We start from the raw sequence: 15810 nt of genomic DNA on the forward strand, positions 1-15810 counted from the left end.
TTCCCTACTACCACCTTCTTAGAGCCCTTTGCTAACTACATCACTTCAGTGCCTTCCTGACTGTCTCCTGCAGCTCAGCTGGGGTAATCCAATATCACCTTCTGTTGGACCTCAAGGCTGATTTTGATTTCATCACTTGCCCTTCTTCACTGTCTACAAACATTCTGGAAGAAAACTGTACAAGTCTAACTATTGCACATGAGATACAAGCTGTAAAAGAGCACCAGCAAACAGAAACAATACTTTAAAAACAAAACAAAACAGTTGGATATTCTGCAAGAATTTGTTTTGTGTCTTGAAGAGAAAAGCACAGCAGGTTCCTCTCATATGTTTTTCAGTTGCTCATCTTTATATCTTTACCTAGCAGGAGATTGCTTAGAGTGGGAAGCAAAGTCATTCTCCATATGATTTCATCCCCTGATACAACATTGTTTTTGTGGTTTCATGATCAGTAGATCTTCTCAGTCTTGCCATGTATACAGACCCATATCTTGTCTTTCCTTACCCCTGTGGCTTTTTCCAACCAGCATCAGCTCTGCCATTTTATGATAAATATCCTTTCTTAGACTCTCACATCAGCAGATCTCATCTCAGGCCAACAAAAGAGAAACTGCCTAATAGAAAAGACTAGTCAAAGGTGAAATGGGTGGGGAAAAGAGAAGAGGATCAACTAAGTCTGCAAAAATTATTAGTCAAAATAAGGCACATTAAGGAGAAAATGGTTCAGAAATAAGCAAAAAAAAAGTAAAGAGAGTAAAAAAACTAAATAACCTAAAAAAAGAAAACTCAGCACCAAAGTTAAAATAGACTATGAGAATCAACTTATATCCCCAAAAGCTCATACACATATGCTAACATGACTCCTCTGGGAACAGCACGGGAGTTGTGTGAGAAAAATATTTTACCGTATAAAGATCTCAAGATGACAGCAGGTCAGTGGCAAAACCACAATGATAATTTGCTCAGAGGGTGAGAAGTCCTAGAAAAACAAGTGAGATAATCCCTTCTTATTCAGGGAAATAAAGTCTATGATTCACTTTATGAAATATAAAACCAATGGGTCAGAGCTCAACATTAAATCATCTATCTGTAAGTACTATGCAAACAAATGGAAAAGCAGACCTGAGGAAAGAAGATAATGAATTATACATAAGCATTTCTGCAATATTATAAGCATTTTAAAAAGTAAGGATAGGAATGAATGTGCAAGCAGCTTCTTTCTGTGTGGCAAGGTCTACTTAACAGCCTGGTGTAATTGAAACCCTGCCTGTTGCTTATCCATGTCCCCAGGGTGTGCGCAGAGAATGGAGACCAGCTCTTAGGAAGAGACATGCTGCACGATGGAAGAGTAAATGCAAGTAGGAGATTGCTTGGAAGGATCCCTGAAACATGCCCATTTTTCTTCCCCATAGCCCATATCCTGGCAGTGCATTACTAAAATCTTCAAAAGGCAGGATTTTGGAACTTACATATATGTATTTACATACCAAGAGCATACATATATTTAATTATATTGCAAAATATTGCCATTATCAAACTAAACATGGAGCATGGAGTTACACAAGTAGTGGAGATCTTGACAAATTTGAAATCAGTGGGAGGTCTGTACAAAGAGGTATATGCAGCAACAGAGATGGAAGAGAAAGATTTGTAGGAGCTAGGTGTGTCCAGGTAAGTATGCAATTTCAATTACTTAAGTTTAGGGACATTTTCTCCCTTGAAACAATACCCTTTTGTTTGCTTCTGTGTTCCTACGTAGCATGTACCTAATATGTCTTACTTTAATGCATCTTTCAGAAATGGCCAGGCTATGTATACTGGGCAAAGAATGCAAAGTGACTCCCTCCTACAAATGACACAAAAAACATGGGAACTGGAACCACAGATAATATAAAAAGAATACATGTTCTGCAGGTGCATGGGCCTTCACCATAAAACACAGTATTTTTATGGGAATTTCTTCTCTTTCATGTGAGCACACCCTGCTGAGAGTTATGGCCATGTTGTATTACACACAGCTTCAGTAGAAAGGACATACAAGATCAATATCTCCTGTGTAATGTATGCATATTTTTGTTAGACTTTAATTGGTTCCATTTAAATTCGTGACTCATTTCTTATGTGTAGCTGAGATCTAAGGATCTACATTTGAGTTAAAGACTGTGAAATTACAATATTTTGACAAATCAAAACACTTAGTGTTCAAAGTTTTCTACTTCAATAGCACCATAGATTTTTAATATGTTTAAATTAGTCACCAAGTTTTATTAGAAATTAGTCAGTGCTTTTAATTAACTGGTCTTTTCCCCATTAAAAAAAAGAGAGAAATTTGAACAGAAATTTACATCAAATAGGCAACTCTCTAAAACTTACTGTATGTTTCATCTTCAATCAACTTCTCCAAAAATGCAGCCTGATTACCTGGATTGAGCTCTCCACAGTAGATCTTCCAGCCACACCTACATTTCCATAGCACTATGTCCCTCTCTTTCTCAGTCTGTCTCAGAACTGGCCAACATTTGGCAATTCTACCCCAAACATGAACTATCTGAGGTGTTTATTCTAATGATAATATGGGTATAGGCAGATCTGCTGTATAATTTTTCTCTCCTGTAATGCTGTCTCCAAGCCAAAATCATCGTCCTAGTACCCATATTATGCTAGATTACCGTCCTGGGATGACACACATAGTTATGGCACTGAGCTATGGCTTATTCCCAGTCTCCAAAAACCCACAGACAGTCCACCCCCACCCCCAAGTAGGATTGCAGATACTGATTTCCAAGACAGTTTATTTCCATGGCAGTAAGAAGTGGGGGGTGACAGAGACATGTCAGCAAACTGTCTATTTGTGAGCAAGCTGAGCCTTCTGGCAGACTAGGCTTTGGAGACCCTGACTCTGCCACATCAGAAAAAGGAGTGCAACCTCCCAGATGCACGTTCCCATATGAATTCCAAGTGGTTTGTGAAAAAAATATTTCAGTGACAGCCGATATGATCAGTAAACACCAGTCCAGCAAGTATTCACCACCTAAGAAAAACCCCCGCCATCAGCTTACACCTGCATCCGGTGACAGGAGATGGCTGGGCTGCATGGCAGTTTCTGCATGGAGTCCAGCAAGCTGTGATGTGCTGATTGTTTTATTTTCTCACCTCTACAGCTTTGCAAAAGACTTCCAGATATGCCAGCAAAAGATATTGTCTCTAGTTTTGACCCCACTCTCTATGCGCTTAAAGGTGCTGGAAAACTGATAAACCTACAATGCAGGAGTTGCAAAGTCAGGAAATACAGACACTGGTCCAGCAGAGAAGGGAGCTGACTCAGCAGGCCTGGCACCAGTATCAGAGAGATTAGATTAATCTAGAGCCAGAAGTGGGAAATAGTTCTTTCTCAGCAGCCACCCTGCAACAGTAGTTTCTGGTTTATGAGCCCCCAGGGAGAGCTGAATGGAGAGCAGCTGTGAGAGCTATTTGTCAGGAGCATTTGGTCTGAGCCTGAGCCTTCCCTTGCTTTTACCATTTACAGTGAAAGCTAAATGACATAAATTCTGGGCAAACCTAGCTGTCTCAGGGCGAAGTGGGGCTGGAATGACCTCTCTGGCAAATCTGTCACCTCTGACGTTCCAAGAGAGAGGCTAAATTACAGCAGAAACTCCTCTAGGGCGGGTGAGTGAGCAGGATTCAGCTGAGCATCCTGCAGTAGTTGGGACTTGGCACACTAAGGTTCTCAAGGTATAGTCCTAAACATTCCTGGGAGGTGCTGGGGTTAATGGCAGATGTGTGTTTCTTCTGATGAGTATAAATAGGAGGCATCTCTGTTCAGTTTGTATTTTTCTGTCCTGCAGAAAATAAGGCTTTTCTTAGATGTGTTTTCTTAGATATGTTTTCATAAAGGCATCACCAGCTTGGATGGCAGGCTCAGCTCCTCCTCAGAGGCCACTCTGCATCCCACCCACTATGAACACCTTTCCATAAACACCCAATACACTTGGGCTTTACCAGCTCTAAGAATGGCACCAGACAGAGCTGCCTCATATGGCAAGGATTTGTCAAAATTATGTTCTATCTAGGACTTCAGACAAGTCAGTACTTGAAGCATGGAAAAAACAAGGATGAATTAATTTAAAAGATTTTTCCAAAATATCTATTCATGCAGTACCTGACAGGACATAACACCTACCTAATACTATAGGGCAAAATTTTTTTGCTTCCACATACAGTCCATGTATGGATATTGAAAAGAGCAGAGGCAGACAGTCTTAGGAAACAAATTAAGAGAACTCTCACCACTGCATAGAAGTCTGCATAGCAGATCAGAGAAATAAGATTATTAGGATGTAACAGGATCTCCAGTGGGATGCCTGCATCTAAGGAGATACCTATAACACTGTTCTCCCTGAATATAGTGAGATGTCTTGCAGATCTTTGTCTTGTACCTCCAGTGGCTGCCTGGAGACATCACTTACAGCTGTTTTTCTTGTGCCTTCAAATAACCCACACAGTTTCTCTCAGACAGGCACAGAAACCCCTGTAATCATGACCACAGAGGCTGGTATGCAAAATATCTCAAGTTAAAATTGTGCTGTAGAACATTACTTCATAGTCTAGACCTATCACTTCTGCAACAATTTAATCAAGGTTACATAAGCTACATAAAGCTCTTCACTATAAGAAGATAAGCCTTACCAGAGTTTTGTAATAAAGCATAATAGCATGTACTGATGGGTGGGAAAAAAACCCAAAACCATTTAGTTTCCATAGCAATGGGAAAACTGTGACTAGTTTTCAAGGCCTTTGCTTTCTTTCTTTTATTGTTATTGCTGGTTGTAAAATATCTGAAGGAACAACAGCTAAAGTGCCTCTACTCTAGGAGATATGAGAATCCATCATTCAAATTACATCATCCATCAAAGATTAGCTTCCAGGAGTCTGGCTTAGTGTTGCTTGAAAAATTACTTTAAGCAGTCCACAGGTGGGAATGGACATACAGAGCAAGAAGAGCAAGGCAAATGCAACCAACCAGCAGCACTGAGGCAATAACATTAGATTGCCAGCTAAATATAATCTTAAAATTGAAATGTTCTCAGGACTCATTTTATGGTAGAGATCAATTACACAGAGCCTCCTCCAGTCAACGTTATAAAAAATCCACCTTGAAATTTACCTGAGACTCTTTTAGCTAAGCCTGTTCTGTGTTTGCTGAAAGTGGCATGGGACCTTTCATCCCCTGTGTACTGGTATGCAAGGAAGATTGATCAGAGGCCAGGCAGCCCAGGGAAGGTGAAGAGACACAGCTGCAGAAGAGCATCTCCCACAGTCCCCACCAAGCAGTGAAGCCTCGCTCTTATTCTCCCTTTAGGACTCTGGCATCAGCCCAGCTGCTGCATGAAATTGGTAAGCTCCTGAAACTTCTGTTGCTACCTGGCCTCTCTGAGAGCTGTTTTTGGGACTGCCAGCCTTATGTCACTGGGAAAGGTTTATGGAGTCCCAGGTCATTTCTAGATAGTCCCAATCATCTTTCAGGATGTTCTTATGAACATGCAACCTACGTGAAGAACAGAGGTGGACCAGCTGCAGTTCTCATTATTGCTGCTATTATCACATCCTTTAGCTGCGTGTGGACTTTGTGATAGAACTGGCTTCTATCTCTTCACCACTATCAAACAGTGAAGGGGAAAAAGCACTCATTCTTACAGCAATGCACTACTTAGTTTTCCATTCTTATGTAAACTTAGTACACTTAATCTACTGACTCTGACAGTAGATTTGGCTTGGCTTCAGTCTCAAGTCAACAAGTATCATGTTCCTGAGTACTTTGTAGGAAGGAGACAAGTGTTCTGGGATAAAAGTCCCCTCTAAAAAAGGAAAAAGGCTGAGCTGATACAATGGAGTAGATTAAAATTTGTATTTGTTTGACTAAATTGTGGGAGAGGTTATTTGCCACTTGGTCTGTAAAGAAGGGCATTTTTACTTAAGCTTTGGCCATGACATTTTATGTGATTAAACTCTGAAATACTCGTGGAAGACATTTGGAAGAATTTGTGTACCCCTCAAACATTAGAATTTTCTTTTTGGTTTAAACTAAAAGAATAGTCATTTTTTTCATACAGGATACTGGTGAATTTTAGGTTATGTTACATCAATATTTTCTAAGACTAAGCTTGTGCAGGTCATTGGTATGAGTTTTTTCTTGTCTTCTTGGGAATTTTCCGTCTTTGTCTACTTTCTCCCATTTCATTTAAGCATTTTACATTGTTTCTTTGGCTGTTTAAAATGGCACATATTTATTTAAGGTCTAAGATCCAGCAGAATACTCAATCACTTCCTAACGTACGAGTGTTACAGATTTACTAGAAGAAAATAAAAAATCCAACCTGGCTAATTGTTTAATAATACTCATGAATTCATTATGCTGCATCCTGCCACAGATGCTAATAAAATGGAACACAGATGAATAGCTTTAGGCAACTTGCAGAGAAAAACTTCAATCCCCTTGTTCAAATCTTCCTGTGAGCACAGTGTGCACTGGAGAGCTGGATGTACAGCAGTGGACAAAGCTGGTCATATCACCTATTGTCAGTCTCCTGACATTTCCATTGAAAGATCCTGTTTTGGGAGTCTCTGCCTAACTATTTGGACTAAAATGTTCTATGCCAGGTTCTCTGCCTGAGGCTGAGTTTTATTGGAAGCATTGCAAGGAAAAAATATTCTGCTGTGTCAGAAAGCAGAGTTGGAGGAGGGGAACACATTGCTTTTTCCACATTACCAAAAGAGTTTAATTAACCAAACTGGAATCTGCTTTACCACTGTTCTTCTCAGCCCTTGCAAAGGTCCTGCAGCTGATCAAGTGGCTGGGTCTGTGTGACTGGAAAAAAACACCTGGATGATGAAAATTGCTGTGGGACAGATGTGTTTGAGTAAAACAGGTTTCAGATCTCCATTTTTGTTTCAGTGGAGCTATTCCCAGCTAGAAAAAGAGGCTAGCTCAAACCATTTAGAGAGAAAGTGGTATCTCACAGTGGAGAAGGAGGACACAGTATTGGGATGAGACAGAAAGAATGTACACTTAAGGGAGGAAAGGAGAAAGGGAAGGAAAAGGGAAAAGGGAAGTGAGCAACACAGCCTTGGGCTTGCACCAGACAGCAGTCTCTATTTCAGACCCTCATGGAGACAGAGATCACCAGGTTCCCCACCCTTTCACTGCTAGCAGAAGCTTATATTGTCCTCATCATACGGCTGCTCTGAGAACAGAATGAGTTGTTATCTCACCCAGTGTTGGAGATTTGTGTATTGGAACTGAAATACTCAATACTGTTGATTGTGACCCTGCCATGTTAATATAGCCAATATGATTCCTCTATAGCAGCATTGGTTTCCTCAGTTCTTGGAGTGGTTAGATCTAAAAAATATGCAGGAAAAAACCATAAAGATAAATTGCAAAGTCAGGTATATAAAAGTAGATTAAAGACAGACTCTGTATTTCTCATCACATGCCACACGGGACTGATCCATTTAATTTCTCACAGCAGTTAGCTCCAAATTCTGCTTACATGCTCGGAGCAGAGACAATCAGGACCAATGGTCTACAATGGGCTGAGGGGAAGAGCCTGGGCATTTCTCAGTTTACCTGGCTCTTGCTCCCCTCCATCTTGCTCAGTATTGTTTTTGCACCTATGATTTAAAACCAAACAGTTGGTAAAATTACTGTTTAATGCATGTGTATATATAATTTACCATTTGTCTTAATTTCAAATCTCCATTTTAAGCTCTTTCAATAAAGAACAAATTTCTTTCAACAGACTTTTTTTATTTCTACTTCCCTAGTTATCAGAGCAGCAGGCAGTGAATGCTAGAATTCTCTCTCCTCCTTCCCTTTTTTCCACCTTCCCTCACATGGAGGATGTATTTGCAAATCATGTTTTACAGGAGACTTCCAGACTCTAAACAACCGTAAGCAATGCAATGAATCACAAGCACAGACATAATACATACACAGGAAGCTACTGAAATCACTCAAAAAAGTAACCTAAAAAATAAACAGGCTCTGTGGTGGTGTTGGAAGTGATGGAGAGGCAGAAAATGCTCATTTCTGAACCTATTCTCTCTGAGTTACTTGAGGAATTGCAAGGAAAACAGCTAGCAATTGTACACCTTCCATGTGATGTTTTTCATCAAATGAAGGATGCTAGCCAGAGACTAACCACTTCATCAGGTGTCAGGCTCAATGTGTTCTTCCCCAGCTCTCAAGGAAATGTGCTCTGCAGCCACATTGGTTAGGGGGAGGAAAAAAAGGGCTTGTTTTTAGTGACAGACATTTGAATCACTCAGATTCCTGCAATTCTGGCCAGCCGCCAGCCCTGAGGCCGAGCATAGCAGGTGGGGATTGGTGTGTCTGGGAGGTGCTACAGCGGTGGGCAGCAGGAAGCAGCCAGATGGCCGCCTCGGCGCCCGGCCCTGGGGGACCCGCTTCAAAGCCCAGCTCTAGGGAAGCCGCCTCGGGGCCCGGCCCTGGGGGAGCTGCCTCAAAGAAAGCCCGGCCCTGGGGGAGCCGCCTCAAAGAAAGCCCGGCCCTGGGGGAGCCGCCTCGGCGCCCGGCCCTGGGGGAGCCGCCTCAAAGCCCAGCTCTAGGGAAGCCGCCTCGGCGCCCGGCCCTGGGGGAGCCGCCTCAAAGCCCGGCCCTGGGGAAGCCGCCTCGGCGCCCGGCCCTGGGGGAGCCGCCTCGGAGCCCGGCCCCGGGGGAGCCGCTTCAAAGCCTGGCCTAGCGGAGCCGCCTGGGAGCCCGGCTCTAGGGGACGCCTCGGAGCCCGGCCCTGGGGGAGCCGCCCCAAAGCCCAGCTCTAGCGGAGCCGCCTCAGAGCTCGGCCCTCGGGGAGTCGCCTCAGGGAGCAGCGGCCACTTCTGCAGTATCAAGGGCGAGGACTGCGGGAGGGGGAAGAGCACTCTCGGAGCATGGACCAGCCAGCCTGCTCCTATTCAAGCGCCTGCTGTTCCCTTTCATTAGAAAGATAATCAGATTCGAAGTAAAAAGCAGTTGTGTTGGATATTTTTATTTTGTAACCCGCCCCAAATTGTAGATTTCATGACAGCCTGAAGAGATGAAATTTAACAAATTAAACAGGAATGTCCATTTAGGCATTAGTATTAGTTTCAGCCGTGTATGCACCTTTGCAACAGAGCATCTTTGGGAGCGGCTCCACCCCTTCGTGCAGCTCCTCATGGCAGCCAGATCTGCTCTGCTGAAGTGCAGTGTCATTGGCTCAGTGCAGCCTGTGAGGTGACTCAGGTCCAGTGTGCTCATCAAAAACAAATGAATACATCGATAGGACACAGATTTCAGGTATTCCAACAATTACCCAGAGCACAGTACAAGTCTTGACAGAAATTATTTTCCTACACATTAAAAAGATTGAGAGCTGAAAATCAGTTAATGGTAAAATGGAAATATATAAAAGAATACCACAAATAAAAGCCATCTCTGCTATGGGCATATTTTGCTTTAGTGCAGAGATCATTTCCAGAAGCTGCAGGAGGAAATAATTGTGAATCTGCCAGACAATCTGTGACACAAAAGCCTGGAGTGGAATGATAACCAGAGAAAAGCACTTTATTCCCTTTACGTGATATATTTGTTTTCCCATCAGAAACCACAGAGCCATGATAAGCTGATGTTAGAATTCAGCAGCTCTTTCCTTATGATGGATAGTTAAGGAATAGAACACAGCTGTATTAAAAACTTGTAGTGGTGAAGATTAGCCATCTCTGTCCAGGAAGGGCTCTTTTTAACCATGCAGGGAGCATCTCTTGGGTGTGAGACAGCAAATGGCATACACCGGTTTTGCAGTAGACTAGTGTAGGAAGGTGAGCAATTCTGGTAACTAAGAAAGGGCTTCATGGAGCTCATTGCTATTCCAGGGCTGCAGTTGTTTTCTAGTTTTATAGGAACATTTCTTCCTCTAATGCAATTTCCAGCAGATTCCCTGCAAACAGCTCATTTCCTTGAGCCATGGGTGAGAGAGGCATTTCTGACCTGAAAACAATATCTGACCTGAAAACATCTCAGAAAAGAATGGGGAAGTGAATTGGGAAAGTTATTTTTTTGTAGAAAATGGTCTAATCAATCTTTCTTTCTTTTCATGATGTGTATGAGTATCTTCCAGGCTCTGAAAACCCACAAAAAAAGACAGTCCTCTCTGAAGCAACACACAGCAGAAGGTGCTGCTTTGAAGTGTTACTGCATGCTTAGCAGAAGCAGAGAAGTGGTTTCTCATGTAATGCAGCACATAAAGCTCTCATTTGAATTAGCCATGTAAGTGACAAATAGGGTTAGCAGCCCAAATGAACCCAGGGAAATTTGAGCAGAATTTAATTAATGACTTAAATCAATAATGAAACTACCTATGTTAATCTTTCAAAAACAGTCATTAATTTTTTCCTAATCTCAATCAGTACATGGATAAACAGGAAAAGTCAAAACATTATTTTATTCTTGAAGTTCCTTACCACAGAGATTTTCAAGCTGCAGTGAACTATATAGTGAGATATTGATTCCCTTTTCTTTTAGCTAAGCATAAGGGGATACAGCAGAGGAAAAGAGAGATGGAAATTATTAAGTGTGTATCAGTGTAAGTAAACTGAGCAATTTCAATTTCCCCCTCCCCAAAAAAATTAAAGTAAACACATGTATTTTTTTTTTCTAATGCTATTGCACCTAATTCTATGTTGTGGTTATCAGAGGAATGCACTCAATTGCAAATAAAAGAAAAGTCATTCACTTGAATCTGGAAATAGAAGAGATTTGAAGTTTCTTTGAATGTAGTCCACTCTTTGAAATTGCAATACTTCTTTCTATGTGAATAATCTTTGTCAGTACTGAATTAATTTTATCCATATTAATATGGGTTGACACCATAAATTCATTTTGAAAGTCAGTGACCAGATTTTTTCTGTGCAGCTACTGAATATGAATATCACAAAGCATTTTCTTTCTTCTCCCACTCGTATTTTTAGCATATATATATATTACAGATAATTTTAGAGGAGAAATAAAAGCTCCTTCAACATTTTCCCCATCTCCAAAGTAGTGCACACCACATAACAGGTCTGTTTGCCACTTTTGCAAGCACTTAAGTAGCATTACAATGTGATATTCTCCTCCTTGCCACTGTTTGGTATACAGCTTTTACCAGCTACATCATAGTACTCTTTAATTTTGTCCTTCAAGGAGTTCACAACCCTCAGTGCTCCAGGATGCTGGGTTTGCACAATTCCCAGAGTGCCTTTTGCTCTGAGCTGTGCCGGGAGGTTTGTGCCCAATGCTGAAGCTCAATTCTTAAGGCTGCACTGTAGAAGTTCTGCTCTTCAAAGGATTTTGGGAAAAAAAAAACCACCAAAATTTATGACTAGCTTCTCAAAAGACAGTCATAACTGAAACTGAAGAGTTAAATCTTTCTCTAAGCTACCTCATGTGCATGTTTCTCAACGCCAGCAGAGCAGAAGGACCCTGCCTTGGACAGCCTCCACTTTAAACAATCATGGCTAGAAATTGCAGAAGCTGATTTGTCAAGAAGCAAACTCAGCTTACAGCAATGCAGTTTTTCGATCTGCTTCAGACTAACAGAATATTTGACTGAAGTCAGGTTTCCAGAGTTCACAGCAAATGCAGACCTGTAGACCTGTCGCTTCAGAAAGTCTTGGAATTGCTTACATCTTGTAGTATTTTCTGATTCCTTCTGTTGATCTAGTAAACATAGGAAAAAGAAAAAGCATGATGATTTAAAGTAGTCAGCTTTCTGTCATTGATTCATCTATTTAGACATCTAAAGGAGTTTACATTCTGAAGATGCAAAGATTCCCAGACATGGTTTTTTTTGTAGACCCCTGAAAACACAAGTTTTCTCAGTGTGATTAGAGGTATGGAAATAAACTGAGGCAAAAGTGGAAATGTAAGCTATAAGTTAAACAGTACACTGTAAACATACAGCTGTGGTTAAAGGTCTAAAATCAATTGTTTGACCATCTGGAATAACCTTTAGTCTAAAATCAGACAATTAACCTGCAAATAAAATTCTTATGAGTTTAGCGTGGTTCATATTATTGCACATGACCTTATCAAAGTTCCTTCACAGTGACACTCATTGCCTGATATACTTTGCACTTGGCATGTAGGGTACTCAGTTTTCCTCTGGGAAAAACTAGTGGTAGCTCTGTGCTTCCAAACACAAATGAAGAATTGCTGTCCTAAACAGCTAAAATAGACAAACAGTCTAATTGAAGGAAAGCATGCCACCTCTTCTGCTCAGGTGTTCCTGCCAAGTTGCATGAAGGGCCACACTTTAAATCTGGGTCAGGTCATAGGTGGTTCTTTGTGCCCTGTCCTTTGTCTGGATCAAACCCTCTCCCCATATTTAAAGCCATAACAGTGCTTTGTTAATAATAAATCATAAATTCTCCTTCCAGACAAATAACAGGAGGAGAAACATAAGAGTACCCATAATCTTTACTTCACTGTTACTTTTTTGATACACAAAGGTAAAACGAAGTGAGATTTTAACAGCAGCCACTATGAAAAAGTACACACATATTTACATGAAATAGTGCAGCAGATCTCCAGGAAGGAAAAGTTATATGTGAATAATCAAATAAAGGTTATTATGGTGATGACATTGCTATAATACAATAACATATAGCACAACCTTTGCACTAACACAAGGTTTGCTAGATTCTATCCCTCCTTTCTCCTGTTATGGGAAGCTTTCTTTCATTTTTGATCTTTTCCCCACAAATCAGGTCTACAGGTATGAAGTTCACAGTGTCTGAGTAAAAACCTACATAAAGCCAAACAATATTAGGCCTAAGATTGCATGCGGACTGTGACTGGGGAGAAAAGACATGGCTGGAATACCACAGACAGTGACAGAAGGCTGGCCACAGACTCATTGTGGTTTGTCTTTCTGCAGTGTGGAGTACAGTCCCTGTCTCATATTGGCTGGGGAGCTGACAGATGAGAAAAGCACTGAGGGGCATAATTGTCTCTCCCATCATCCTGTCTTTAATGATCACACATTCAAACCAGTAATCTGTGGTGGTGCATGATGTGAGGTGGCACAGAATTGCTTCAAGTAATGTGGGTAATGTTTGACATAGAGGGAATAGCTTAAATCAGTGTTTAAAATTTAATTTCCTAGACATTTCAAATTATTCTTCACTTAACACTAATTTAATATTTAGATATAAGTCTCCTCAGGGAAGGGGAGAGGGAAGAAGTGTGACTGTGATGCCAATGACTGGGTGGTTAGAATGAAACAGCTAATCTAGAAAGTCAAAGCAATATAAAAGACAGATTTAAAGCAACTGTTCTTAGTGGCTCAAGTGGAAAAATTACACAGATGATTCTACTGTTTTGAAATACAATTTTTGAATTGAATGTCATAAACCTTATTGCTGGCTCAGAAGATAGGGAGGTATCATTCTGCACCCAACCTGTATAATCCTGAATTTCTTAGCTATTGAGATCCTGTGCCTAGAACATCATGTCTCTGTTCTTACTAGAGCCTGTAGCAAAACCAGGAGGCAAACAGCAGAGAAAAGGCTCTTCTAAAGAAAAGAAAAAAGAGGGGCACAAACCCAAAAATTCTTCCAGTCTTTCTAATTATTTTTGTAACAGATTTATTGTCTCCTTGAGAACCAATTGAAGCAGATTGGCATCTTCCAGATGTAAAGAACTACTAAAATGAACCAGCAGCATTAAATTATTCTGAAGGTAAAAAAAAAAATAAATCTGTAACCATATTGCTGCAGGTGGGATACTGAAGAGAAAAGTCTGAATGGAAGTACAAGAGCTTGTACCAGTTTTTACCCTGTTCCCTATGCAGGACCCATCCGAGAAACAGACTGCAGTGAGAGGAGTGATGGGCTGGGCACAAGAGATTGTACATCTGTCTACTCCCTTCATCTAGAATATAGATACAAAGGGTTAAATATAATTTTCTCTGTGGATAGTTTCACCCATCTGGTGCTGGTTCTTTTAAGAAAACCGAATGATTCCAATTATCTCCACAGCAGAGATGTCCAGTATTGCATGAGATACACAGACCCTGGAGGAAGTTTGGACACCAAAGCCAAATTCTACCACTCTCTCTGAAAACAAAATAAGCCCAAAAGAATAAAGAAGGCTCAAAACTTCTATAATTAAGCCATAGGAATCTGCTGCTGTGACATTCAGTGAAATGTTTCTCTTCTATTCCCAGGGGAGCCTGTGCAATGTTCATTGTCTGCTTCTGCTTTCTTGCTGTTCTTCTGCGTATCAACAATCCCACCAGACCACCTTCTGTATCTTACATGCTTACCATGTGTCTGTTAAAGCAATGCCTTGTAGCAAGACCTTTCCTAATGCAAGAAAGTTTAAAAAAAATTTTAAAGTCACCACAAAATCAACTCACATATTTTCAAGGGTGGTATTTAAATGTAACAGCAATTCTTTGTCATATTGTCAAGGGAGTGTTCTGTATTTTTAGAAACTAGGCAGCCAAAAATAGAAGAGTAAATCTAATATTACTCTGCTCTCTTGACATGCATGCCATTACAAAACTAGTTTAATCAGAATTTTTAAACTTATCTAATTTTTTTCTTGTTTTATACTGCCATTCACCAAATTTAACTATAAATTGGAATTTTTCTTGATAGAACAATATACAATAGAATTCAGATTATATCCTATTCCCTTTTGAAATTCAAGAAAGTGAAATAAGCATTTGCTAGACACTTAAAACTGCAGGAGTGCAAAAAATTATTTTTAAAAAAGAAAGGGGAGCAGAAAATCTCAGATATAATTCCTGCAATCTCTGTGCATAATTGTTTATGTCAAATGCTCTATGGTTTTGAATTGCTAAAATAAGTTCAAGAGAGGGTAAATCAGGGGCAGGAGGGTGAAGGAGGTAGGAAGAAGAATCAAATGTTTCAGAGTGGAACTCTTGAGTGCAGTTAATTTGGTCAGTTAAGTTGGCACAGCCAGATTCCCAGTGCTCCCTGGATATTGCTTTTCCAAGGTCATTTAGTAGCCAGTTTAAAAGAAAATGTTTAAATTACAATGGAATTCCATTGTTATGGCTATTCCATTATGTTTGAGAGACAAACACGTGCTGTTCTACTATCTTAGCTTCTTGGGTCATAAAAGAGCAAAACAGGCAAAGCCAGGAGATAAGACAAAATCACTACTTGAATTCAGGTTCTCTTTCTAGACTGAGGCTTAGATTTTTCACTTACTACTGTCTTTTTTTTTTTTTTTTTTTTGCTTTCCCTTTTGATATAGTGTGTAATATGTTTCAAGAAAGCAGAAATTTAAAAACAATAAAATACTTTTTCAGACCAAAGAAAAGTTCCCACATAAAATATAGGAAATGAGGAAAAAAATTTATCCAATATTATATAAATTTTAAATGTGTCCTCTAAAGGAAGCAGAGTCAATAGCCCAAGCAAAACAACTGGCTCATTTGACCAGATTTTCCCTGTGTTCTAGAAGAAGGGATAAAAAAATTGTAAGAAAGGAAAACACAGACAAATGAAAATTTGGCAAGGTTAGAAAATGCAGGGTCAACATCATATTAAAATATTTAACACAAGGGAAGTATCCAATATTGCTCAGGGATGGCAGGAAAAAACAAAGAAAGGTAACTGAAGCAATGCATTTTTGCAAAAACCTCATATTCATCAAGATGTTGTTCTGATGGGGAAAAATTAAACAAGTAGGAAAAAGCCTAAGAATATTTCAGTTCTTCTATAAAAAGTATAGTTTAACCTACATGGATGCTGGGC

Source organism: Melospiza melodia, chromosome 5, assembly GCF_035770615.1.
Source record: "Melospiza melodia melodia isolate bMelMel2 chromosome 5, bMelMel2.pri, whole genome shotgun sequence".
Lineage (NCBI taxonomy): Eukaryota > Metazoa > Chordata > Aves > Passeriformes > Passerellidae > Melospiza > Melospiza melodia.